Consider the following 25,779-nt stretch of genomic DNA (forward strand, 5'->3'; position numbering starts at 1 on the left):
GAGGAACCCCTCTGCTGTGAGGCCCAGGCAGCCTCGTGGCAGGGCAGCCCCGGCCCATTGGACTGTCCCTCTGGTGGATGGACTCCACCCTAAAATGAGTATTCTTATAGGCAGAAAGAGGTTTCACAGCTTAATTGACACTGGGGCAGACCAAACCATACTCAGGGTGGAAGAAGTGCCCTTGGACTGGAAGCTTGCACCATGGCCCCCGACATTGGGGGTAGGGTGCAACTCCCAGTCCAAAGAAATGGTTGCCCTTATGACATGGACTAGCCGAGATGGAGAACAGGGAAAGATATGCCCTTTAGTGGCAAATAACCTCACTGCCAATTTACTAGGTTAAGACATGCTAAGACAAATGGATGCCGTGATCACTACAGACCATGGAGCATCCTATGATGATATCCTGGATGGGGAAGAAGCACAAAGGCTTAAACAGGATCTAGAAAGAGTTAAGGAAAGGGATTTTTTAAACTTTCATAATTACCGAGAAGATCAAAGGGGACCCGCTCAGGTGCACCACCAATCCTAAAGGCCACTGCCCGCCGAGTACCTCCCATTAGGTGGAAGCCGGGAAGTCCAATCTGGGTGGAGCAGTGGCCATTGACCAAACCTAAACTTGAAGCCCTCCACCTTCTGGTGGAGGAATAGATAAACCTAGGGCATATTCACCCTTCCATAAGTCCTTGGAACACACCCAAATTTGTTATTCAAAAAGCCTCTGGGGCTTGGCTGATGCTCCAAGACCTACCTAAGGTAAATGAAAGGATGAAGCTAGCAGGAATGCCCCTAAGAGACATGCCCTGGACTCCTGCTATACCTTCAGAATATATCTTGGTTGTGATTGATATTAAAGATTTTTTTTTCTATCCCTCTGCATCCATATGACTGTGAGAAGTTTGCTTTCTCTATACCTTCTCTTAATTTTTCCCAGCCTGATCGGAGGTTTGAATGGACAGTGCTGCCACAGGGAATGGCCAATAGCCCGGCCTTCTGCCAACAATACTTGGCCACAGTTTTAGGGCCTGTGCTGGGTTCAGATACCTCCCTTGCCTATGCCTACATGGATGATATAATTCTGGGGCACCAAGACCCGAGCTGCCTAGAGGGCCTTCTGGCCCATGTTCTTGCCATATTAAAAAAGTTTTTTTTTTTTTTTTTTTTTACCATAGCCCTTAATTAAATTCAAAAGGCAGCTCCTTTTAAGGTGCTCGGGACCCTAAGGTGCTCGGGACCCACTTTACCTTGACTCAGGCCAGCTCCCTTAAGCCATTGCTGGATATTCCAGCCTTTCTGACCTTAACCCATCTTCAGAGTCTTTTAGGGGAAATCAATTGGCTGTTGCCATGGGTTTCTGTCCCTAAAGGTAGTCTTGTGCCCTTATTTGCCCTGTTAAAAGACAGGACACCACAAGAAGTTATTACAATTACAGACAGCCATAGGGCAATATTTTTCCAGTTCCAAAAGCCCTGGATAAAGTTTCTCTAAAGAGGTATTCTATTAATGAGACCATTTTTCCCTTTGGTTATGTGCAGGTGTCATGTTAATTTCTGCAGTTTTAACTCAAAGTGGGGAGCCATTAGAGTGGGTTCACACTCGCCTGGGAGGCACACCTCGGGTGTACACTCAAGCAGACCAACTTGCAGATGCTATTGTGAAGGGAAGTATGCAAGCCCAAAGACATTATGGACTTGACCTTCACTCCATTGTTTTTCCTTTTTGGATGGCATATGTTGAGTGGCTCAATGAGCCAATGCTCGTCTTGCTCTCTCCTTGGAGGAATTTCTAGGCCAAATTGACTGCCATTATGGGCCATCCAAATGGACTGTCATTTTATGGCGATTTCCCCTCAAAATGCCATCTCTATTTTCTTCTATGCCTATTCCTGGCGCCCTCCATGTTTTTACTGATGGAGGTAAGGCAGGCTCTGCGTATGCAGCCTTTGAGGAGCAACAAAAGACCCTGAGCCAACAAAGATTTCAACCTTGTCAAGGGTCAGCACAATATAAAGAAATGCTGGCCATAATTATGGCCCTTCAGGACATTCAAAACCCCTTTAATTTGTATTCTGATAGCCTATAAAACAAAAAAGGGGGAGTTAGCCCCCATATACAGTTACAGAGAGCTTTGTTTACCATTAACATTTTAAATTTTTCAAAAGAGGCAACTGAATCCAGATTTCAGAAGCACTGGGGACAACTAAACCCTAAGCCCCAAGTGAAAGTCAGGTGGAAGGACCCCCTGACACAACAATGGAGAGGACCTGACTCCCTAGTTACTATGGGCAGGGGATTTGGATGCGTTTTTTCCATAGGGGAGACAGCCCCCATTTGGATACCTGCCAGGAACCTTACGTTTTAACCCATATCCTCTATACAAGAGGATGCCTAAGAATAAGCTAACCAACAAGGAAAGAAAAACCGGCCATGGCCGAGGCTTGTGTTTAAAGAGAAAAGCCAGAAAGACAATTAATAACCATCCCCAAGGGCAACCAGCCCTTGAGAAGCTCTTGTGTTCTCTAACAATTGCAGATGGCAATACTCCAACTGTTGGCTATCCTGACTCTCCAAATCCTGGGAACGGCCCTATGGAATCTGCATCAACCTCAACAGGTGAACTGGGCAGTGACCAACGCTGGCAATGCAGAAATCGTCAATAGCACCACAAGAGAAGCTGTCCCTTTGACCTGGTGGCCTGACCTTCATTTTGATCACCACCCTATGGACTGTTTAATATTTTTGTAGGAGTTAATTATTTTAATGTCACCTGTTTTAATTGTTCTTTTACTAATTGCTTGTATAGCGGCATTGAATCCGTACTTATTGTTAAACAACCACCTTTTGTTATGCTTCCAGTTTAGATCTTGTCCAACCCTACAGGCAAATAGCTGGATTAAACAATCCCGACCTCTGGACTCTGAAGTGGCAAAGACTGCTATCCTATCCTTCACTAGTGTTAAAGGGCTAGTAGTGACATTTCCTGGCCTAGTAATGCTTTTTTCTATGCCTTCCTTGCATTATACGTGCATTGCAAAACTCTCATGAGCTTAGCCAGCCAGTTATCAAGCTCCAAGTGAATGAATTCCCCCCCTCCAAGAGGAATCGCAGCCAGAGACAGGTAAGAGGGTGTGTCAGTCTGAGCAACCTAAGACAGGGCCTTCAGCTTCGCTCTGAAGAATTTCCCAATGACAGTTAAGGCAGACAAGGCGATCCACCCAATCTAAGACAGGCAGGTTCACTTCTTTAAACAAAGATGGGGGGGGAGAGGGAGATGATGTTGGGAGCCATTAGGAGCTGATAGTAAAGCTCAAAGGTCATCTTGACCCCTGTGCTAGCTTAAAGGCACATACAAGGAACTGGCTTACTTAAAAGACACCAGGAATTAATTGAACTGCTTCGGACATTTCTAACTGTGGTGGGACTGATGTTTATTACTGTGCTAGGTGGGGATGTGAGGTAACTGGGACGGGCTCTTGGATCATGCACAAGAGCCCTCCCTATCCTTGTCTGTCAAATCTCAACCCCAGAGTTGCCTGGAATCCCCTGTGTAGCCAATGCTATCCTTACCAATGTAATCCTGTTAAAACAACCATAACAGAGGAGGGAAAAGCATAACTAACTGGGGGGTGGGTCTGCCATTAAAACAAAAAAAGGGGGAATCTGTAGAGCACATGGGCAGCAAAGATGACACTGGGAGAGAGTAGAGTGGGCAGAGCCCAATTGACCTTCCGATCAGTGCCTAACCAGCGTGTGTAGGCTTAGGGTCATGATAGGGTGTGATCTTGAAAGTGATTGGTTCCTCTTCCTCCCATGCCATGCCACCACCCTTTTTTGGCTTTAAAAAAGGTGTCTCTCTGTTAATAAACGAGTTTTCTACCTGCTGGATTTGGCTACCCGCTGTGTCTGATTGTCTCCTGGGCTGAGGGAGGCTGGGGAACAGGTGAGAGCACCACACTTACCTTTCCTCCGCCGCGTCCATCTTTCGTGGGATGGACGAAGACACACCACACCTATACAGATGGCAGAGGATGCTAATGAAAGCGTCCCATAGGTTGAGTCATTAATGTAACCAAATGGAAAAAAGAGTATATATTTATTGCTAATTCAATTTTTCTGAAAAGCTGCAATGTCATCATTTGGTTCAAATTTCTATTCTTTGGCTACATAGTGTCATTCAGTGCACATAAATGCAAATATGAGCCAGGAACTGGTGGCTCATGCCTGTAATCCTGACTACTCAGGAAGTTGGGATCTGAGGGTTGTGGTTCACAGCCAGCCTGGTCAGGAAAGTCCAAGAGACCCTTATCTTTAATTAACCTCCAGAAACCTGGAAGTGGTGCTTTAGCTAAAGTGGTAGAGCACTCAACTTGAGCTGAAGAGCATAGGGATAGCACCCAGGATCAGAGTTCAAGCCCCACAACCAACAAAAAATGTGAAATATGACTTTAATTTTCCCCCAAAGGAACGACAAGTTCTTCCCAAGCAGAAAAAAATAATTCCAAAATGATTCAGTGCACCTACTTCTGCTGAGTTACTTAAGTTATGGCTTTTTTTCCCTGACATAGTCTTTTCTTTTAAAAATTGTCAAATATTAGGTTTATAATAAACTTCATGTAATATTTCTTTTTTCAAAAGAGAAATCAATACAGTTGATGTCACTTAGCTATCTTACTATCTTAGTTCAATGCGAACCCAGGCAGGAGAGTCTGTCAACCTCTTATCTCTAATTAAACACCAAAAAACAAGAAGTGGAGTTTTGGCTCAAGCAGTAGTGTACTAGCTTTGGGGGCAGGTGTGCAGGAAAGACAATTGTTCAGGGACAGGTTCCAGCCTCTGGGTCAAGCCCCAGAACCAGCACAAACTAAACGAACAAGCAAAGAAAAAAATCCTAGATATTTCTTTGAGACCCTCCTTAAAGGTGCACTAGTCTGAGAAGAGGCTACTTTTACTTATCATACTCACTGGATCCTGCTTTTTTGGAATCTTTATTGCTCTGGAGAACTCACGACCAGATTAAGGAATTGATAAATGTCTCCTGCAACAAGAGAATCTCATGGGTGAAACATCCATCCATAAGACACTTAAAACCTCCATGTCTTTGTTTCTTTGCTGTAGAACCCTTTTCAAACAACGTTATTTCCTTTTGTTCTATGCTGGACTTCACATGGCACATTATTTCTTTTTGTAATCCTCTCAACTAGAAGTTTACAGAAAAGTTTTATATGAGTATAGAACACACTCAAAAAAGTCAGGGACAGAGTTTCCTTCAAACCTGGGGATTCTTTACTTGTACAGAAAAAGGAAAGCACAAGTTAACATGAACTTTGTTATTCCTCTATGTTCATTTCCTTTCCTGGGATCAGTTTCCACATCCATTAGCAGTTACCTCCAGTAACAATAGATGATGCTGCCGGAGTTATGATGAATGTTTTCTCGCTTCACTGAAATAACAACAGGACACCTTTGGACCTGAGGTAACACGTCTTTCAGAGACAACTTAGTAAAGAGAAAATATGAAATTTATGTTGCATATAAATACCTTATCAATGAGTACATTGAGTTCAAACTTTGTAAGTTCTCCATAAATTAAGGCGAATTTTAAATGAGAAGGTTCTCAGATCATTCTTTTTGTGAGTGCATATGTTGCGCATTATTTCCCAGGTGTACATGCATTAACAGTAAGGGAAACAAGAGCAATAATAGGAGAAAGAGAAGTTCTGTGTTTAAGTATAAGGGGTCAGTATACTATAAAAGACTCTACAAATAAGACAACATTGAAACAATAAAGCCAAGTCCAGTATTTCGATTTATGGGAGTGATATGGAGAAAGCATTACTCTCAGGTGGCACACGAATTATGAGGGCACTCCCTTTCTAAATCATGCTTGCTAATAAAGCAACTTTGTAGAAAGAAGAATGGAAGTATAATTCTGCTTCCAATGAAAGTCAGATATAAGAGCATGGACATAGCTGGAAAAAATATTCCATCTCGAGAGAGCAGGGATTATACTAGCAATGAACTGGTGGATAAGATGACATTTCTTTTTCTATCCTTTACTTATATATATTTTTTGTTTGTGGTGGTCTTGGCAATTGAACTCTGGGCCTGGGCACTGTCCCTCTGCTATTCCGCTCAAGGCTAATGCTCTACCACTTGAGCCACAGTGCTGCTTCCAGTTTTCTTGCAGTTAATTGGAGAAAAGTGTCTCAGGGACTTTCCTACCTGGGCTGGCTTTGAACCCCAATCCTCAGATCTCACCACCACCCAGCTTAGTATCACATTACTAATAGTGTACACTCAGCATATGTAATGTTTATGTTCATCCATCTTTATATGAATTTTTCAGTTAAAAATCTGGGCTACATTATAGACTTTACACTCACAAAAGTGTTTGTAGTTTAAAAGTTGATTCTACGGGATAAACAAAACCTAAGAATGTAAAGGAGTCTGGGAAGTTCAGTTTACATCCAGCCTGGACAGAACAGTTTTTGAGACACTATCTATAATTAACCAGCCAAAATCTGGATTGGAAGAATGGCTTAGGTGATGGAATATGAGTCATGAGCAAGAATGATGAATAAGAGCTTGAGGCTTTTGCATACATACATATTAACATACACATACACACAGAGGCAATTATATATGCACACATAAATACACAAATGAAGCAACTCTCAGAGTATGTAGAAAAGTTAGAAAACAATAGAAAATATGTCCTGAGTAAGACTAGAATCAAGTGATAATTTTTAAAATTAGAAAGTCTTCAAGTGAACTTTCTTCAAAAAAGTTTGAGAATATTATCTAGGTTGGGACCAGAAATAGTAAGAGAGTCAAGTAATCATTATTAAGGGGATCAGATCCATGGAGGAATGAATCAGAGACCCCGCAGGTGCATTTGAAAATGTTCGTATCCTGTGTCAAATGTTAGAATATCTTTGAAAATAGTACATGAACAGTCTGAGAAGTCTAGTGGATAATATCACTGGAGAAGTTCAGAATTGATAGTCTGTATCTAGATTAAATAAAACAAGAAACTATACCAAGGCAGTGTGATACAAGGCTAGAATTCTAGCACTCAGACTAAGACAGGAGATTAGAGAGTGGAATTACATAGTGACACCTTCCATATACCAGGTAATATAATTTTGTCTTAATAAAACAAACCAAACAAGAAAAGAGTGCACAGTTGGAAGTTTGGGCTAATTTTGTCACTATGATTTGAGAAGTAAAGTTTCCTATTGCAATTTAACTCATATATAATCCTCAGTTGTGTTTTAAATGCAATCTTCATTACAAAACATTTCTAGATGCAAAATGGCTCATTATTCCCATGCAAAATTCCCATCCAAAGTTATCATAATTCTGTTGGATTCCAAAGAATTAATGCAGGATTACAAAAGCTTAAGCCCAGAGAAAAAGCAAAGTTCGACTAATGTAGGACTTTGTAGATCTTGCTAAATTAGAATTTAGATTTAAATTAAATGTTTTTAATTTCATATTCTATAGGATACTACAAAATTCTTTTTAATAGAGGGTTTAATTGACAAATTCACAAATGATTCTTGCATTCTATTTGCCTAGAATATTCTTTCAAGTGAGTTTTAATTAGAATTTAGTTAATAGGTAATTCTAACAGTTCACGTATGAAATGATAATGTGAATAATATAGACACAGTTGCCAACAAATAGATTACATAAATTTATAAATTTAGAAAGACAGCAATTTTTGAGGTTGTGGTATAGCATGCTATAAAGAGAATAATTGTGTGACATCTTCTTTCTTCTACCTGCATGTAACACAGGAAGCAATTTCCTTAATTAGTTACCTTTGTGTACAATGAGAAAAAATGCATAGGTTTGGAATTTGTTTTTGTTTTTGTTTTATTGGTTTGTCCTAGTGCTTGAACTCTGGGCCTGTATACTGTCTCTGAGCCTGTTTATGCTCAAGGCTCCTGCCCTTCCACTTCAATTTCAGTGCCACTTATGTCTGGCTTTTTCTGAGAAGTTTATTGGATATAAGAATCTACGGAACATTCCTGCCTGGGTGGGCTTTGAACTGTACTCTTCCGATCTTAGCATCCTGAATATCTATGATAGTTAAAAAAGTATAAATATAAATAATAATTGCAAGTATTTTGATCCTAAGAATACTACTGGTGGAAAAATGATACAGCCCAGTTTATTGTGGTGTTCTTTCCAGAACACGGAGGGCATCACATTAACAGAGGTGTAGTATTTTTTCACAATAGAGATAAGATATTCGTGATGTGAATTAAGGGAATTTTGAGGTACACCCTACATGTTGGAAACTGTTGGGCTAGGATGACTTTATGGCACAAATCTTGGGATTTATGGTCATAGAAATAATAGCTTACTCTGATAAACAATTGCTTACTCTTGAAGAATTAATTATTACAGATGCTTTATAGTTTTATCCTATACCAGAATGTGGCTATTTTTCTGTTGACTTCTCAATCTGTAACATCCCATTGGAAATTGAATCTATTGCAGAATTTCATAACATGCAAACAAATATGGAAAGTTCAGAATTTGAAAATCAGTAGTTATCAGTCATAGGAATTTTGAAGAACACATATATTCTCTCCTCTTAGCAATGTATTTTCTTTTAAAAGTTATGGGTTTCTATAGAATTACAATCTTTTTGGTTTTGGTATGAGAAAGTACTAAATTTATTCTTTTTTCAAAATATTGGCAAGTATATTGTGAAAATATTGTCTAGTTGGATTCAAGTTGATGGTCCTCTGATTAAAAAGGGGTAATTAATTCAAATTAGATGCCAAATAGTATTGTTTTTTAAAAAGTTACTACACAAAGAATAATATTACTATACCAATACAGTGAAATTATATTTCATGCAGCTTATTTTTTAAATTTAATTTTATTGTCAAAGTGATGTACAGTGGGGTTACAGTAATTGTAAAGTAGTGAATACATCAATTTTCAAAATAGTTACCCCTCTCTCATTTTTCTCACAGTTTTCCTTCACCCCCAAACCCCTCACAAGTTGTAAGGTACATTTCCAACCTATTGTCTTGTGAGTTTTTCTATTGCATTGGTTTGCCCTTTGTCCTTTGTCTCACCATTTTGTTGTTCATATTCCCTTCCCTAATTAAGGTAAAGGTATACACAATACACAGGGTATCAAAATCAAATACAACAGGGGATAAACCATAAGGGAAAACCCCAAAGAAAATAGAAATCACATAGTACATTAAAAACAACAACTGCAAATAAATATCTGTTTCCATATCTTGGAGTTCATTTTGCTCAGCATCAGCTTATATGAACATATATAGGCATTACAAAACCACTGGAAAATAATATTTTCACGGACACTTTATCATGACAACAATGTAAGTGTTTTTGATGGTAAAGGTGGAATTAAGATTGGTGAATTCGCAATTCTGATAAAGGGGTTTCAAAAAAGTTAAAAAATTCTGACAGGTAAATTTTAACTGTTCAAATTTTTTAACAACTTTGCCTATTAAGAAAATTTAAAATTGACTGGAAAAATAGGCTTTCATGCAAAGAAATCCATGGAGACTAAGCTGAGAGGGAACAATGTGGGTGAAGATGGCTCATTTTCACAGTAAAATAACAAACCTCACAAACCTTGCTGTAAATCCTGTAGGTTCCCTTCAGAATTGTCCTTACCCAGGAAACATATTCTCACTGTGAAACAATGTTGTACTGGAATTTAAATTCAAATTTCTTTTTAAAAAGGCATCAAAATTTATGAATTGACTTTTAATTACCAAACAGTAATTCTCTGAAAAAGATGATTTGGGTCAAAATATTTAGGGAGAAAGTGCCCTCCACAATGAAAGCAGGTATTGGGTATACACTATTCTGTTTATAATAGTTTCCACAATGTCTTTGCATGTGAAGCACTGAAACACAGAAAAAAATCTGGTTGGATATCTTAAACCAATGATTTCTCATTTCTACGTAGCTCACAAAATATAATATCCTTATTAACATGACATAGTGAAGACTTCTCTTATTACATAAGCCAAAAAGTTTTGGGATCAGAAAATAATTGAGCAAATAAGAAAACACATTCTTAGAAGCCCTGGCTAAGTGTATTGATTTCAGCAGTAGAGGGATTCCAAAACTTTTTGAAATAGATTGTGTTAATATTTTTGCTACGTAAAGTGATTTTACAGAGCCTATTTGGCTCACCACAATGCAGAACAGATTGAGTGAAGACATGAAAATAAATTCCACATCCACATAAAAGAGGTTAAAAAGAAAAACCATGATGATGGAGCAGTGGGGGATGCCTTCTAGTCCTTCAGCTTCACGAGACTTGAAGCCAAGAAGCTGTGATTAATTGGAAATCAAGCAAGAGCTAAGAGGAGAACATAGAAGTAGGACAAAGGATTATTGTCTGTTGTAACAGACACTGTCACAAAGTATGGATGATTTAACTCTATTCTTCTCCATATATCTTGTTGAGCAAATGCAAGACCAAGAGAAAAATAATCTATTGAAATAATTTTACAAAGGATAACTTCACTGTTCCTCATATGGTATCTAAGGAGAGTCTTTTTATTGTGAAAAAAACTGTACAGAGGGGTTACAATTACATGAGCAAGATAATGAATACATTTCTTATCAAGCATTGTAGCTTCCTCCTTTGTTTCTCCTTCCCATCCCTTCCCAGACTCCCCCCTCACCCAAGCCTCCCCTCACCCACTAACCCCCCAACAAAGTTGTAAAGTTCGTTTTCGAAATGACAAATTGTACTTCTCATTGTTGCAATGGTCCACCTGTATCCATATTTAAACGACTTGTTTTTCCCCTTCCCCTCCACAAATTATACCGACATCAAATACAGTGAAAGCAGGGGTTATACTGTGGGAGAGGGACAGACAAAGCAACAAAGAAATAATCATATAAATGCATTAGAAACAAATGCATGAAAGAAAAAAAAACATTTAAATACATATCTTATTGTTCATTTTCCTAACATCACCTTATCTGACCTTTTCTACTTGACTCATACATATACTAACTATTGAAAATAAGGGAAACCATGGGACCTATGTTTCTTTGGGCTTGGCTTACTTCACTTAACATAATTTTTTCTTAAGTCTAAGGAAAGTCTTAAGAGAGAAGATAAAAGTGGAGTATTCTTCGGTTTCCTCAAGCATCTTGTTAGCAAAATATATCTTTGAGGTTAGAAGTTATTGAATCAAAAAGTGGTGGAGTCCTTATTTTTGTGGGCACTTTAAATACAAAAGACTTTCAAGGTAAAAGAAAAAGTATAGCTAAATATTTGTGATCACAGCTTCTTGGACTGTTTTTTCAGAGACAAAGTTTTACATTAGAGTTTGTCCTCATTAATATAGATGTTGGGGTTTTGTGGCAACCAAATGCAAGGGTGAAGTTTAATGCACTCTCTTGGACAAGATAACAGCATGATAGAAAAAAAGGTAAATAATATTTAGTGAATTAGTTTGACTAATTACTTTGCCAGACAAAAAGGAAAGATATAATTCAAAATCACTTGATTTAAAAGAATGACGAAAGAGTAGTGAAGAGAGATGAGAGAAAATATAGAGGACTGTTCTGTCTCCAGTAGTGTAATGGGTGCTTGATCCGTTTCTTCCAATCTATCTTCACAAGCTATCAAGTGTGGCTTAGGACTGGAGTATCCAGTGCAGTGAAAGAGAACTCACAGAAGAAAATATTTGCAGCAGATGCAGATGATTTATAACCTTAGAAAATCTATTTAAATCTGTTCAAAATTTTCTGCTACCCCAAACTTCCCTCTTTGAACAGTTTTGTTTCCTTTTCCCAATACTACCCTTCATTAAATATTTAAAATTTTGAGAGGTCATATTTATCCTCTCTAGAGGTTGCTGTTTGCTTGTGATTTTTGTGTGTTTTTGTTTTTTGTTATGTTTTTAACTGAATTTCAAAATGTTGAGCAAGTGTATTACAATAAATGTCTATCTAATTGTCCAATGCTCCTGGGTCAGAATGACTCCTTCTATCATTCTCAACCAACCCCTTTTTCCAAGATTTATTTCAGATTTACCACTTCTTTTGTCACATGTGTACATTGAGTATTCTAGCTGTACTTGCCCCTTGTTCCATTTTTCATTCATTCTATGTTTTTACTATTATTCCTTTCTGGTTTAAACTTCCTGATAGTCATTCTGTTAAACTATCTGTTAATACTTTGAGAGGTTTATATACATTCCATGGAGTTTCAATCCTGCATATACTTGAATGTATGTCAGCTTATATTTCCATATTTCATTCATCTGCAATAACAATTTGCAAGACTGGAGATGTGCAGCCCCTAGACATGATAATATTCTCATTCATTTGGAAGATTAATCTTTAGTCAACAAGAAAGTTTAAAAATGGCTAAGAATGTATTCCTAGCTACCAGTTTTTATAAATGGCTTTGTACAAAGTTTTGTGATTATTTTATTTGATATGGGATAATATTTTCTACTACCTATAAGTTTTGGAAAAAGAAGAAAACTAAAATTTACTACTATAGAGGAATATGATAGAAATAGAAGACAGATTTTATATTTGTCACATCTCTGATGAGTACCCATATTCAAGATTTAAAGTCTTATTTCATACTATGTTAGACAGATAGGGAAAACATAAAACAACATATGATAAGACAACTATTTGTGACTTTTTAAAATGTACCTTATTAAATGATGAAATTGACTTTAGTAGCTAGTGTTTGGGTTTGAATTATGGGAGGTTGATCTATTTAACACATTTCTGGAAGGCACCTACTGAACAAAACAAATGGTGGGAGGTACTATTTCTACACTTTAATGAATGGTTGAACGTGTTTGGCATTAGTGCTGGGTAAATAATTCATCTCTATTGTAACTTGCTCCCTACACTTGTAAAACTTGTAATGTCACTTATTATCATCTACTTGTCAAATGTTATTTCGGTGAATGTGATTTTAAAAAGTTTTGAAAAAGAATATATTTTCAGGAGATTAAATTTAGATTATCATTGGCTTGAGAATGATAGCATTTTACACTACAGAACCAAGATTTACTGTAGTACCAGTAGTTTGAAGCATTAAGGATCTTCTCAATTAATGTTTTTCTGAATTATAATTGACCTGTAAGTCAAGTTTTCCTAGCCTTGGTAGACCAATTATGAATCTATCGTTCCCAGAACAATTTTTTGGCCTACTTATACTGGACTGAAATCTTTCAATAATCATTAGGAGAGGGGTATTAAAAATAATTTTGTGACATTTGTGATCTTGTTCACTCATATGGGCTGGGCATCTGTAAGTTTAAAGTTGTAATTACTGTACTTTCTCTCAGATATTGTGATCTCATCTTTCATTTTAAGTTGTCTTGCATTTCACAATTGCTTACTGCTAATTCCTGTGCTGTAAGGAATTGGGGTCCCGAAATACTATAGGAAATGAGAAATTGAGATGGATTTTCAATTACTTTCTGTTGGCATGTTGCATGGGCCTAGGTGAGAAATCTTGCCCTTGTTATCTGATGATGTGGATAACTGGGACCTGGGATCCTAGGACCCTTGGGTCTTGAAGAAGAATAATACCTTGTAGACATCATATCAGCAAAATTTGGGTATAATCATTACGAATGCTTCAGAAATATGGAGAAAATCAGTTTGGGACCAGTGAGTTAAAACAATAAACAGAGTAGCAGCGTAAAATCCCTAATAGATTAGAGGAAAACTTTTTTTTTTTTTGCAATGTGAATTCAGAAGACCAAGAACACTTAGAATGTATCACAAGTTTATACCAAAGATATTGCATTGATATTTTTATTTCTAATATGTATTGTAAACCTAATTATTTGTATTCCAATACTATTTATTGGAATAAATAGCTATTTATTTGTCAAATTATCAATTAATTCTAGTAAGTTTCACTGTGTGAAATAAAATATCAACACATATAAATATAAAATGTATAACTATATGCAAGCAAAAGGCACATGTTTTGCAATATTCTGTTGTGGTTAGAGAATCAAATTATTTAAAGTATTTAAAATATTATTTCATTATCTCTACCTCAGTGTTTGGTAGAGTTGGACCTAAAGCTTTACCATTTGAAGATTTACAGCCTAGTGGCAAGAGGAAACTCTTTGATTAAAACATTAACAATTTTAGGCCTAATATCGAGGAGAGACATATAGACTTCTCTTGTAACTCTGAAAACATTTGGTGATAGAAAGGCAGTAGTGTTAATTGCTGCCTGGTTGGATGGTAGACGGGCCAGAACATTAGTTAATCATGCATATGAACAATTTTTTCACCTTCTTGGCTTTAGATACTTTTGAAATATTAGGTATAATAACCAATTATATTTTGATAAAATACCTTCTAGTCTAAACATTTCTATCTGAACTGTTCCTGTCACTATAATCCCATGTAATTAAGATTAATTTTGTTCCAGTAAGAAAATCTATGCTGTCAGGGTAAGATATTCTGGTTCGTCTTTCATAAATGGAAGAAAGATAAAGGGTCAGGTAGACATTTGTGCCAATAAGATCTCATTTAGGAATTTTTAAGCTGCAGAACTTTAGAAGTATCTCTTAAGCAAGGCTTACTTTGAATCCATTAGCTCCACAAACTAACTCAGCTGAAAAATAAGTACTTGAAAAGCCATCACCTTTGGACCTAGCTTTAAATTCTTCAAAGTATGATGAAATCTAAAATGAAAAATACTTAAAATACTCATTAACAAAAAAATTGCAAATGTGAGCAATCTACCAAACAATATAAGTTTTTTTTCCAATATACACAGAATTTTAGAGAAGTAATATCAATAGCATTTTTAGGAACAATAAGGTTTCCTAGTTACAAATAGTCAACCAAGGATATATGCCTGTATAAAGATTGCATCATTAGCTACTTAAATTTAGAGGATACTAAATGCTTCAACAGCACGTCTACCCAAATTACAATACAAAGATTAACATGGCACTTGCACAAGGATGATATGAAAATTTGTGTAATATTCCATATTTTTCATTCTTCAGATGCAAGAAATGAAAAACAGTTATTAAAAATTGATTACAAAAATACAGTTGTAACGATACATGTAATTCATTGAATTGAAAGTTAGTTTGACATCAGTGTATTAAATCATCACCTTAGAAAAGCCTTTACATAGCATAACCTTTACAAAACATTTGAAATTAGATAACATTTTCATTTTATCCCAAAGAAATAAAATACTATAAGGACCTAGGGAAAAAAAAGGAATCTTAAACTGTTTCTATATGGAATGCTATCTGAAATGACACATTTATTAATGAACCTATATATTATGAAAAAATGTAGAATTAAAAGTATTATATCTAGGAGAGAATGAAATAGATTATGGATATTATACAAAAAGAATACAGATTACATTAAAATATCCTTTTTCAGACAAGAAATAGAAATATCTTTAGTTTCTGTATTACTCATTTCAACAGATAAGTTAAAATTATTTCTGATTATAAAAATCACAAACTCTGCAGACATCATTATTGATGTATACAAACAAATCTTGAATACATTTTGACATCAAAGTCCGGAAATTCACTTGGAAGAATAGCCTGGAATCCATGAATTTTTGAAGTAAGATATTAATGTGGCTTTTTGTGTGAAAATATTTTGTACGGACACAAAGTTGGATTGGCATTTTTGAAATTTAAGAAACTTAACCATACCATTATGACTTAGGAGAAAAATATTTGCAGCCTTCCACAACTTCAAAGAGGTAGTGATACATACTTTTCCTTTTGGCAATATCAAATGCAGCTTCTTCCAAGTTGTTCTTGACCTGGTTTGATATAATATTTCAATAGAAAGAGATCCCGCATACCTTTGTTATTTCTATTCCCAGCAGCAAGATACAAAGTTTGTCAAGAGTTCTTAAGTTTGGGCATTGGTATCTGCATCATGATGAAGTAAGAAAGAAGCCACTCTGGTATTATTCCACATATAAGCACTATGCAGGGGTGTCCAGCCATTCACAGTTATTGCATGAACAACTGCCTTGAGCCAACAACTCATGGACAATGTCTAAGTGTCCACTGTAGGCTTCCTGATGAAGAGAGCTATAATCATCATCATCCCTAGTATTCACATGAGTGGCCTTTTTGGAAAGTAGTCCCTGCACTCTAGTAAGCCGATTATTTTCAACAGCCCAATGAAGAAATTTGCTTGGATACTTCTCCATTTTTTCTAGTAAATGATACCATTCCTCACTTTTTCATCTAGTTCCTTGTCTTCATCAGAATTGCCTAACTAGAGACTTTGAGTACCAGTGGGAATGAGGTGTACATGTTTTCCCCAATAGTTCACATTGGTTGAAGTAGTCAGAAAAATCCAGTGAATTTTCTACATCTATTTTTTCACCATGATTTTTTTCTCTTTTTTCATTTTTACTATTTGAAATTATTCTAACTGGAGAGTAGGGAATGGATAGAGAGCAGAAGAAATAAATGCAAAAACAATCTTCACAGAAGCAAATTCTCAGAGTTATTTCATGACTTTGAAAAGGATAAAGTGGCTGAAGTTAGTATAAATTTAGAAGTATGAAAATGGGAGGGGGGACCAAGATGGCAATGGGTCAGTAGGGAAACGCCACAGCTTTCCCCAACCAAAAAGAGAGTTCGAGTTCCTAAGCTTAATCTCCCTAAGAGACCGACAAAAACAAAAAGATGAACACCCATAGAAACACAGGAGGTGGAAAATAACAAAAAAGAAAGAGAGAAAAAGAACTTCATAACAGAGAAGTGCGAAGACTCCTCCCCCAATGCTTACTGGTGTCGAACAAGTCCAGCAGGGGCTGCTGGAGTCCCAGAGACAAAGGGGGCTGCCTGCAGATCACCCGCGCAGAAGGACTTAAGAAAGAAAGAAACAAAGAACTTCCACTCCTCTGGTCGAACCACTATTAAATAACCCCATGCTGCTGATCACATGTATGGTGTATATGTGTACACCATTATATGTTACAGACCGTGATAGACAATTTGCTCTAGGAAAGTTAGAATGAGTTTGTGACTTTAAATGAGCATCATCATCCCAAAATACCGTGAAAATTGGGAAACTTTGTAATCACTTAATCACAATAAAAAAACAAAAACACCAAAAAACTACAAGTGGAGCTATGGCTCAAGTGGTAGAGCATGAGCCTTGAGCTGAATTGCTCAGGGACACCTGCCAGGCCTAGAGCTCAAGCACCACACCTGACAAAAAAGAGAGAGAGAGATCTTTCATGTGATTGATTCTAACATATTTATAAAATTATGTCTTTATTGCTTTGTATGTCCCTCCCCTATGGTATAACCCCTGGTTTCACTATATATGAAGTTGGTGTATGTGGAGGGGAAGGGAAAAAAACAAATCCTTAAAACAGAGATACAGGAGGACCCATTTCAACAATGAGATGTACAATACTTTATGTCGAAAAAAGAACTTTACACCTTTGGTTGGGGGGACAGTGGGGAGGACACGAAGGGATGGGAAGGGGAAACAAATGAGGAGGCTACAATGCTTGATAAGAAATGTGCTCATTATATCTTACCCATGTAATTGTTACTCCTCTGTACAGTATTTCACAATAAAAAGAAGTATAAAAATGACAAAAATATAAAAAGATATTCATATATTTCATTATATAACCCAAAGCAGAAAGCAAATATTGTTTAGATTATTTCTTAAAGCACAGTCTTTCAGGAGCTGGGAAGGTCGCTCAGTGGTAGAGTGTTTGCCTTGCATGCATGAGGTCCTGGGTTTGATTCGTCAGCAACATATAAGAAGAAAAAGACAAAAGTGGTGCAGTGGCTCAAGTGGTAGCACCATCTTTGAGCTGAAAAGCTGAGGGACAGCACTCAGGTTCCAGAGTTCAAGCCCCACAAAAACAAAAACCAAACCAAAAAACTAAACAAAACACAGCTCTCACATTTGTAGCCTCAATTCTTTAAAGACACTGCTTCAGTCTAGGACTAAGATTTTAGGTGTAGACATTGATCAACACTTCTGATTCATATTTCTACTTTAGAAAATTTTAAATCAATATTTTGTTTCTAATTTTTCTCTTTGTACATTCACATGCACCTATAAAAAATGGTGTGGACATCCCAGTAACATTCTCAAAGTACCTCCTGATGATGAGTTATGAAAAGTTGTATTCTATTACAAAAAGGAAAACAATGCTACAAATAAAAAAACTAATAATTAAATATTAATGGTTAATAAAATAAAAACCAAACACCAGTGTTTCCAGTTTTTGAAGTGTTTTACATATTAGATTTTACTATTTACTCATATTCCTGTACATTTAAAACTGACTAAGATTATGATGTTCACAAGAGTTTTGTAGGCTACGAGTAGCCTTCAAAGTTACCCACTAAGGTTACTCTTTCTTTATGGCTCATCTCATCATTTGTATATGGCTTATATCATCATTTGTTCCTCACTAACATGAAAAGGAAGCCCTCAAGTTTTAACCGAAACTGTGTAGTTAAAATCGTAACTCTTCACTGTTTCTTTACACAGATTTTGTAACTTCTCATAGTAAAGTTTCTAAAAACTCTGAAATTTTCATACTTAGTAGTATATGTCTGCTACCATAAATATTAAATACTTTATGGAAAAGTTTTATGACCTGCCGAACAGTCTTAATTTTGGCATATATAAGCAAATGCCAAATATTAAACATATTTAAAACAATAAAACTTTTAACAAAACTTAGCACTTGCTACAGTGCTCATTATAACAGATGCCATGTATAGAATAATGAATTTCTATCCTTACACATCACTTGAACAACAAATATCTGGAATTATTTTGTTTTTGACATATCTAACTTGACTTTATTCTTAAATGTGTGCTTATTTAAGAAATATATGGTTCTAAAATTTCACGACGTCTTTTGAACTTATTTTTTGTTGAATTATCTACTTTAGAAAAATCAATTCCAAAATGTTCTGTGCTCAGTTTGGCAGCACATACACTAAAATTGGAAAAATATAGAGAAGATTAGCATGACCCCTACGCAAGGATGACATGCAAATTGATGAAGATTTCCACATTATTACAACAACAGATGCTGGAGGGGATGTGGACAGAAGGGAACCTACTCCATTCTTGGTGGGCGTGAAAACTTGTTCAACCACTTGGAAAGAAGTATGGCGGTTCCTCAAAAGATTCCACATAGAGCTCCCCTATGACCCAGCAATCCCACTTTTGGGCATTCACAAAAATGATCAAACAAGACCATACTATAACTACCAGCACAGCTATGTTTATTGTAGCATTATTTACCATAGCTAAGATATGGAACCAACCCCGATGCCCCTCAGTAAATGAATGAATCAAGAAAATTTTGTGTGTGTGTGTGTGTGTGTGTGTATGTGTGTGTGTGTATGTATATATGTATGTATGTATGTTTCTTTCTATCTACACATACATACATATGTATATATATATTTGTATATATATATTTATATATGTATATTTATATACATAAATATAAATATAGATTGGAATGTGTATATATACATATATACATATATATGTATATAGTATATGTATATGTATATATATACATACATACATATATATGTATGTATATATATATATATATATGTATATATATATATATATATTGGAATTCTATGCCTCCATCAGAAAGAATGGCATCGCCCAAATTGTTAGGGAATGGAAAGACTTGGGAAAAAAATTATATTTACTGAAGTAAGCCAAGTCCAAAGAAACATATGCCCCAAGGTATCCCTTACTTGCAATAAATAATATAAGCAGAAAACTGGGATAAGCAGAAAAGATCAAAAGCTATATGCATATTACTAGATAAGATGATGTTAAGCTAAATGAACCCCAAGATAAGGACAGAAGTGTTTTTTTTTTTTATTCTTTCTTACTGTTGTTACTAACATATTTATCATGTACGATGTGTTTAGTTTTTGTTTTTTATATGGTCCTCCCCCACAGTATAACCCCTGTTTTCACTGGATTTAATGTTGGTGCACCTACATCCTGTATATACACTTCTCTAATTTGGGAAAGGAAAGGGAAAAATCAAAATGCTTAAATAGATATAAAAGTTGAGCCATTGTAACAATGAGATGCACAACACAATATGTTGGGGGGTGTGGGGGTGTGGGGATGAAAAGTGTGCTTGTGGAGGTGGAGGGGAAGGGATGGTAGAGGAAAAACAAAGGAGGAGTTAACAGTGCTTGATAAGAAATGCACTCATATCCTTGCTCATGTAACTTTAACCCGGCTATACAGTATTTTTACAATAAAAACATTAAAAAATGTTCTGAGATGGAAAAGTTTATTTTATTTTACCCATATAATATTGTTAACAAAGAAATTAATGGGGGGGAGGATTGGGTGGGGGGCCGGGGGGGAGGCTGGGATGGGATGGGAAGGGGAAACAAAGGAGGAGGCTACAATACTTGATAAGAAATGTACTCATTATCTTGCACATGTAATTGTAACCCCTCTGTACAGTATTTTCACAATTAAAACACACACACACACACACACACACACACACACACACACACACACAAACAAAAAAAAGAAATTAATGGAAAAGACTGACCCAAGGATGTTTAGAGTGTGTGTGTGTGTATGTGTGTGTGTGTGTGTGTGTGTGTGTGTGTGTGTGTTTGTGCATGCCTGCATGTTGGTGTGCTTCAGAGTTTTAACTCAGGGCTTCATGGTCTTGCTAGGCCTTTCCTCTCTAGATTGGTGAGCTACTATATGAGCTACATCTCCATTCCTGGACCTTTGCTAGTTTATTTAAATTTTTGAAAAATAATCTTAGGATTTTTTGCCCTGATTGGCTTCCAACTCTTATCCATAATTCTCAGGGTCCTGAGTAGATATGCAGAATAAACAGGATTACAGGTGTGACCCACCATCACAAGGCTTTCAGAATAATTTTAAAAGTAGAAGAAAATTTACTTCACGGGGGGCATGTTTTATCATTTCCTAATTTTAAAGCATTTTGGAGTGATTATATGTGAATTTATTTCATGTTGGGATTCTTAAAAGAGAGTAAGTGATGATATTTAAAAGTTTTAGTACTTTCTTTTAAAAGGATACTGGAACTGTGGGACAGAAGAAATTTTCCTCTCTTTGGACCTCAATTTATAAGCTCAGCTCTGTGCACGATAACCCAATGTCACCAACACAATCTGTGTTGAAGACAAAATGTGACAGAAAACAATTACTATGGGCAATAATTGCTATGCTATTATTTATTGGACAATATGAATATTGAATTGAGAGTGTAAGAGAATGGAGAGATTTCACCTACCGTTTTTGTATTGCTGAAAGGTTTTTGGAAACTTTGACTCATTTCCTTCCTCAATGTGTGTCTTTGGGCCATGCACTTAGTGCCTTTAATTACAATTTTTCTCAACTCTAAAATAGTAATAACATTAGAATCATAGCAAATGTTTTCTTAAGAACTAAGAGACATAAAACTTGTGAAATACTTAACATAAACTACGAATGAACTTTGAGTTTAGCCAGCAGTTTTTTTTTAATACTAAACAGAATGTGATATGTATTACAGAAAGCATTAGATGTAGTAAGCCACCAGAAGTAATGTTATCTATTGACTATGCTCTGCTTCCAAGGAAGCCAGGTGGATAACTTCTCATGCTGTAAATCAAACTGCTTATGTCTTGATAGTGCTAAACTATCAGGGTCAGAATAATGAAGGAATTGTAGACTGAGCTGAGGTCCATATGAAAATGTTCAAAACTGATAAAGCCTAAAAGTAACTAAGCAGTATATTGTGTTTTTCATTTAAGTTAAATTGCAAAGAAAGGGAAGACCTAGAAGAATGAATTCTCTTTTTGATAACCTATCATAGGTCCTTAGCAGGATGAACTCTTCCTTCATTCTTGTAGAGGCATCATCAGATGAGAGGAACTCTACTTTTTTGGTTGCTTCTTTCAATTTATTCTTCAGTTTGAAATCTGAACTACATGAGACTGAAAGAAACCAAGGAAAATTAGACACGCAGGCTTTGGAAAAAGCAATCAGAGTAAAATAAACTAAATACATAGAGCCTTGTAAAAGGCTTCACTAAATTGAGTTATATAGTCTCAAGCATAAGCAAAAATGGTGTAAGCAATATCATGTTATTGAAAATTGAAAAATGTTAGGTGTTGCTCAATTTTTTCCTTTCTACTACCTGGAATGTATTATTGATTTTGTATAGAGAGATTAAAGATGAGATTAACAAGGAACTTGATTAAAAATAGATAAAACCTCTGAATAGACATGTTTTCCAATATGCCCTGAAAATCACTAGTGGCTTTACAAAGTTGTGTTTAATATCAATTCTATGCTGGCTTAATGCTGTGTGAACAGAAGTCATTAGAGAAATGCAATTCAAAATTACTATGATACTACTACATAACTATTATAACTCTTAAAAATATTCGAAGGAACTTGGTGTGGTGGTAAAGGCTTGTAATTCCAAGCATATGGGAAGTGGAGTAAGAGGATTTGAGCTTAAAGCCAGCCTGGGATACTGCACATAGCAAAAACATGCCTTTAAAAAAAACTTAAAAGGTAATAATGTTGGTGAGAGTGTAGAGAAAAGGAAAATTTCTACACTCTTGGTCAACATACAGGTTAGTATTCTCATTGTAGAAAGTAGTATGCAGTTTTCTAAAGAAATGCAAAGTTGAAATATCATCTGACCCACCAGTCATATGATTAGTTCTCTCTGGGTAACTCGTAAATATATCTGTAGTTCACTGTTATTCACATTATTCACAACAGGCAAGATATAAATGAAAGTTATGTGTTCAACTACAGACTAATAAACCAACTGTGGCACATGCACAAATATAATTTTCTGTTTCATCCTTAAAATAGCAAGAGATTTCTCCCATTAGCCACAAATTACAATGACCTAAAAGATGTAATCTAAATGAAGTAAAATGTTGCTTTCTGATCCTTGTAAAACCACACACACACACACACACACACACACACAGACACACACACACACACACACACACACACACACACACACACACACACACACACACACCAACCTAAGCAACAGAGAAATTTTTCAAAAAGTAAAGCAACTGGAATTGCTGGGGCATTTAGGTCACAATATAGATGACAGTAGATATACAGGATGACCAAGTATAGAGTTGTAATGTCTAACGTGAGGATACAAGGGAAAACACTGGCCTTACATAGGAATGAAGCTAAATATGTAGGAGTTGGTCTTCCTTGTAGGGGTTTCTCTTTTAGATGTTCTTCCTTCAGTAATGGATGAGATGAACGGAATTCTTTACATATACTTGCCTGTTTGCAGAAATAATAACAAACAATATAGCAATAATGTTTTCTGCTCAACATGGAACAAAATGCCAAATTAATGTACATGAAATTATCCTTGATATAAACTAATCATTACTAATAAGGTTTCTTTAAGTCTGGCTTCACTTGATGTGATTTTTTTCGACGATCTCCTATTTCCTTACAAATGAGGTGGTATCATTCTTTATGATGGAAGCATAGTATTCCATGTGTATGTATCTGTGTATTTGTGTGTGTGTAACATTTTTTTATCCATTCATCTACTGAGGAGCATCTGGATTGATTCCATATCTTAGCTGTGGTAAATAATACTGTGATAAACATAATTGTGCTGGTAGATTTAGTGTGGCCTTGTTTGTGACCACTTGGGTAAATATAAATGCCCAGATGTGGGATTACTGGGTAATAGGGGATCATGATTATGTACATCATGGATAATCTAAGTAGATGAGCAGAATAGGTCAATTGCTATGTACATATGACCATAAAAGATGATTCCAAGTGAAATGAACTCTAACACATGTTCTTCATTGTTGTTGTTCAAATGTACTACGTGATTTCTTTTTAACTTTTTGTTTTTTCCCCACTTATGACAGACACTATATTTGATTTTGATACGCTGAGTAGTGTAAATATGTTGAGCTGAACTAGGCAAGGGAAAGGGAAAAAACAAAATGTTGAGACAAAGGAAAAAGGGGGAACCTACGTTAACAGCGATACTCACAAGACAATATGTAGGAAATGATCTTGGTGTGGGCATTGGGAGGGAAGAGGGAGAAAAATGGGGGACGGGGTAACAATTTAGAAAAGAAATAAATCTATTATCATACTTACATAAGTATAACCCTACTTTAAATTACCTTGACAATAACATATAAATAAAAATAAAATAAAATATTCGAGAGCAGCAATACAGGAGATGGGAGTGGGGGAAATACTGTACTATACAAAGAAAACTACAACAGCTGTGGAGAACAGGAATTTTACTTCATCATAGGAAGTAATAAACTGGCGTACAGATTTTCAGCCTCATGTCAATCACTAAAAAGGGAAAACAAAATGCACAATCAGCAAACCAATAAAATAGAAAACTAAACAATTAAGGTGGAGAGATGACTTGGACGAAGAGAAACAAATGACACAACTAGGAAACAAATAAGAAGCTGGTAAGTTTTAAAAATATTACCCATAATTCTAATAAATGTTTTTGCATCACAATGTGTTAGAACTATACTTCAAATCACAATTTAATAGTATATAATTTTAATAATAGGTTACTCATTATTGATTTCTTAATATTGAATGCTTAATATATAATTTTAATTTCAGCAGCTATAGAAAAGAAGAAAGTGAAGCTAATTTTAATGATATATTTCATGAATTGTAAAATTGAGAAGCATTAGGACTTAAATAATATATATTATTGTTTCATTTCTGTGAATTAATGTAGCACTCATCTTAACGTCAAATAATAGATTATTGCACATGACACTTGGTTTTAGGTGGAAGGGTTCAGCACTGTGGTACTGTGGTACAGTACACGAGAGTATGACTCCTCTCATCTAGCTTAAATGGTGGAAATTTGATTTCTATATGCATGTTAAATACGTGTCTAGGTGATATCTATTAAATTATATACATGAGGAGTATTTCAGATGATACTTAAAATTCATATTCATTAATTAAATTTTTATTATTTTACAAAATAAACATTTATGGAGACTGAATTTCTGAGTAGATGATGGGTTATGTGTGCCAGATTATACATATTGAGGCTTATTTTATATTCCTGACATTGTTTCTACAGTTGGATTTAATTTTCCATAAGGGGTTAAGTGTATTTGTTGGATATATGAAAGTAAACTGAATGTTTATTCCATTAATCCTTTGCAACTTGTCTAATCCCAATATTAATTATCCATGTGCTTGAAGTAATGAAAATAACAACAGATAAAAGCAACAGATATGAATCAGTCTTAGTAGACATGCATTTTCACCTTTATTTTGATAGTTTATCCTCTTTTACACTACAGAATATTATTGGGAAAATGTGCTCCAGGCTGACCACAATTGCAGAATATTATGGTTTGATCTATCATAAGAAGAGGAAGAAAGGGGAACATTCCTTCCAAAATGCTCCTCCCAGGGATGTGATCAGTTTTAATGTGGTAAGTTGGAAATGAACATTTTTCACAGTCAACCTTGAAAAGCCATCTTGATAGACTATTTCTGCTAGTGATTACAGAGGATTATTCATGGATTTGCAAGTATGCCAGATTGCCTCATTTTGAGAAAGATAAAACAGGAATTTAGCCAGCTGTTTTTGTATCTTTAGGAGAATAACACATTGACTGTAGGCCAGGGTATCACTGGGGCCCAGAGAAGCTAA

At 35.8% G+C, this 25,779-nt stretch overlaps 1 non-coding gene and 1 pseudogene across 1 annotated transcript; both read left to right on the top strand.

Annotated features, from left to right (window-relative positions):
- Positions 1–14,936: 14,936 nt before the first annotated feature.
- LOC138813096 (U6 spliceosomal RNA) lies at positions 14,937–15,033 on the top strand (annotated as a pseudogene).
- Positions 15,034–18,990: 3,957 nt separating this feature from the next.
- LOC138813095 (U6 spliceosomal RNA) lies at positions 18,991–19,097 on the top strand. The gene has a single exon (XR_011367724.1). It is a non-coding gene; the product is annotated as a U6 spliceosomal RNA (small nuclear RNA).
- Positions 19,098–25,779: the final 6,682 nt, after the last annotated feature.

This window comes from Dipodomys merriami, unplaced genomic scaffold (genome assembly GCF_024711535.1).
Source record: "Dipodomys merriami isolate MVZ:Mamm:240054 unplaced genomic scaffold, mDipMer1.0.p SCAF_584, whole genome shotgun sequence".
Classification (NCBI taxonomy): domain Eukaryota; kingdom Metazoa; phylum Chordata; class Mammalia; order Rodentia; family Heteromyidae; genus Dipodomys; species Dipodomys merriami.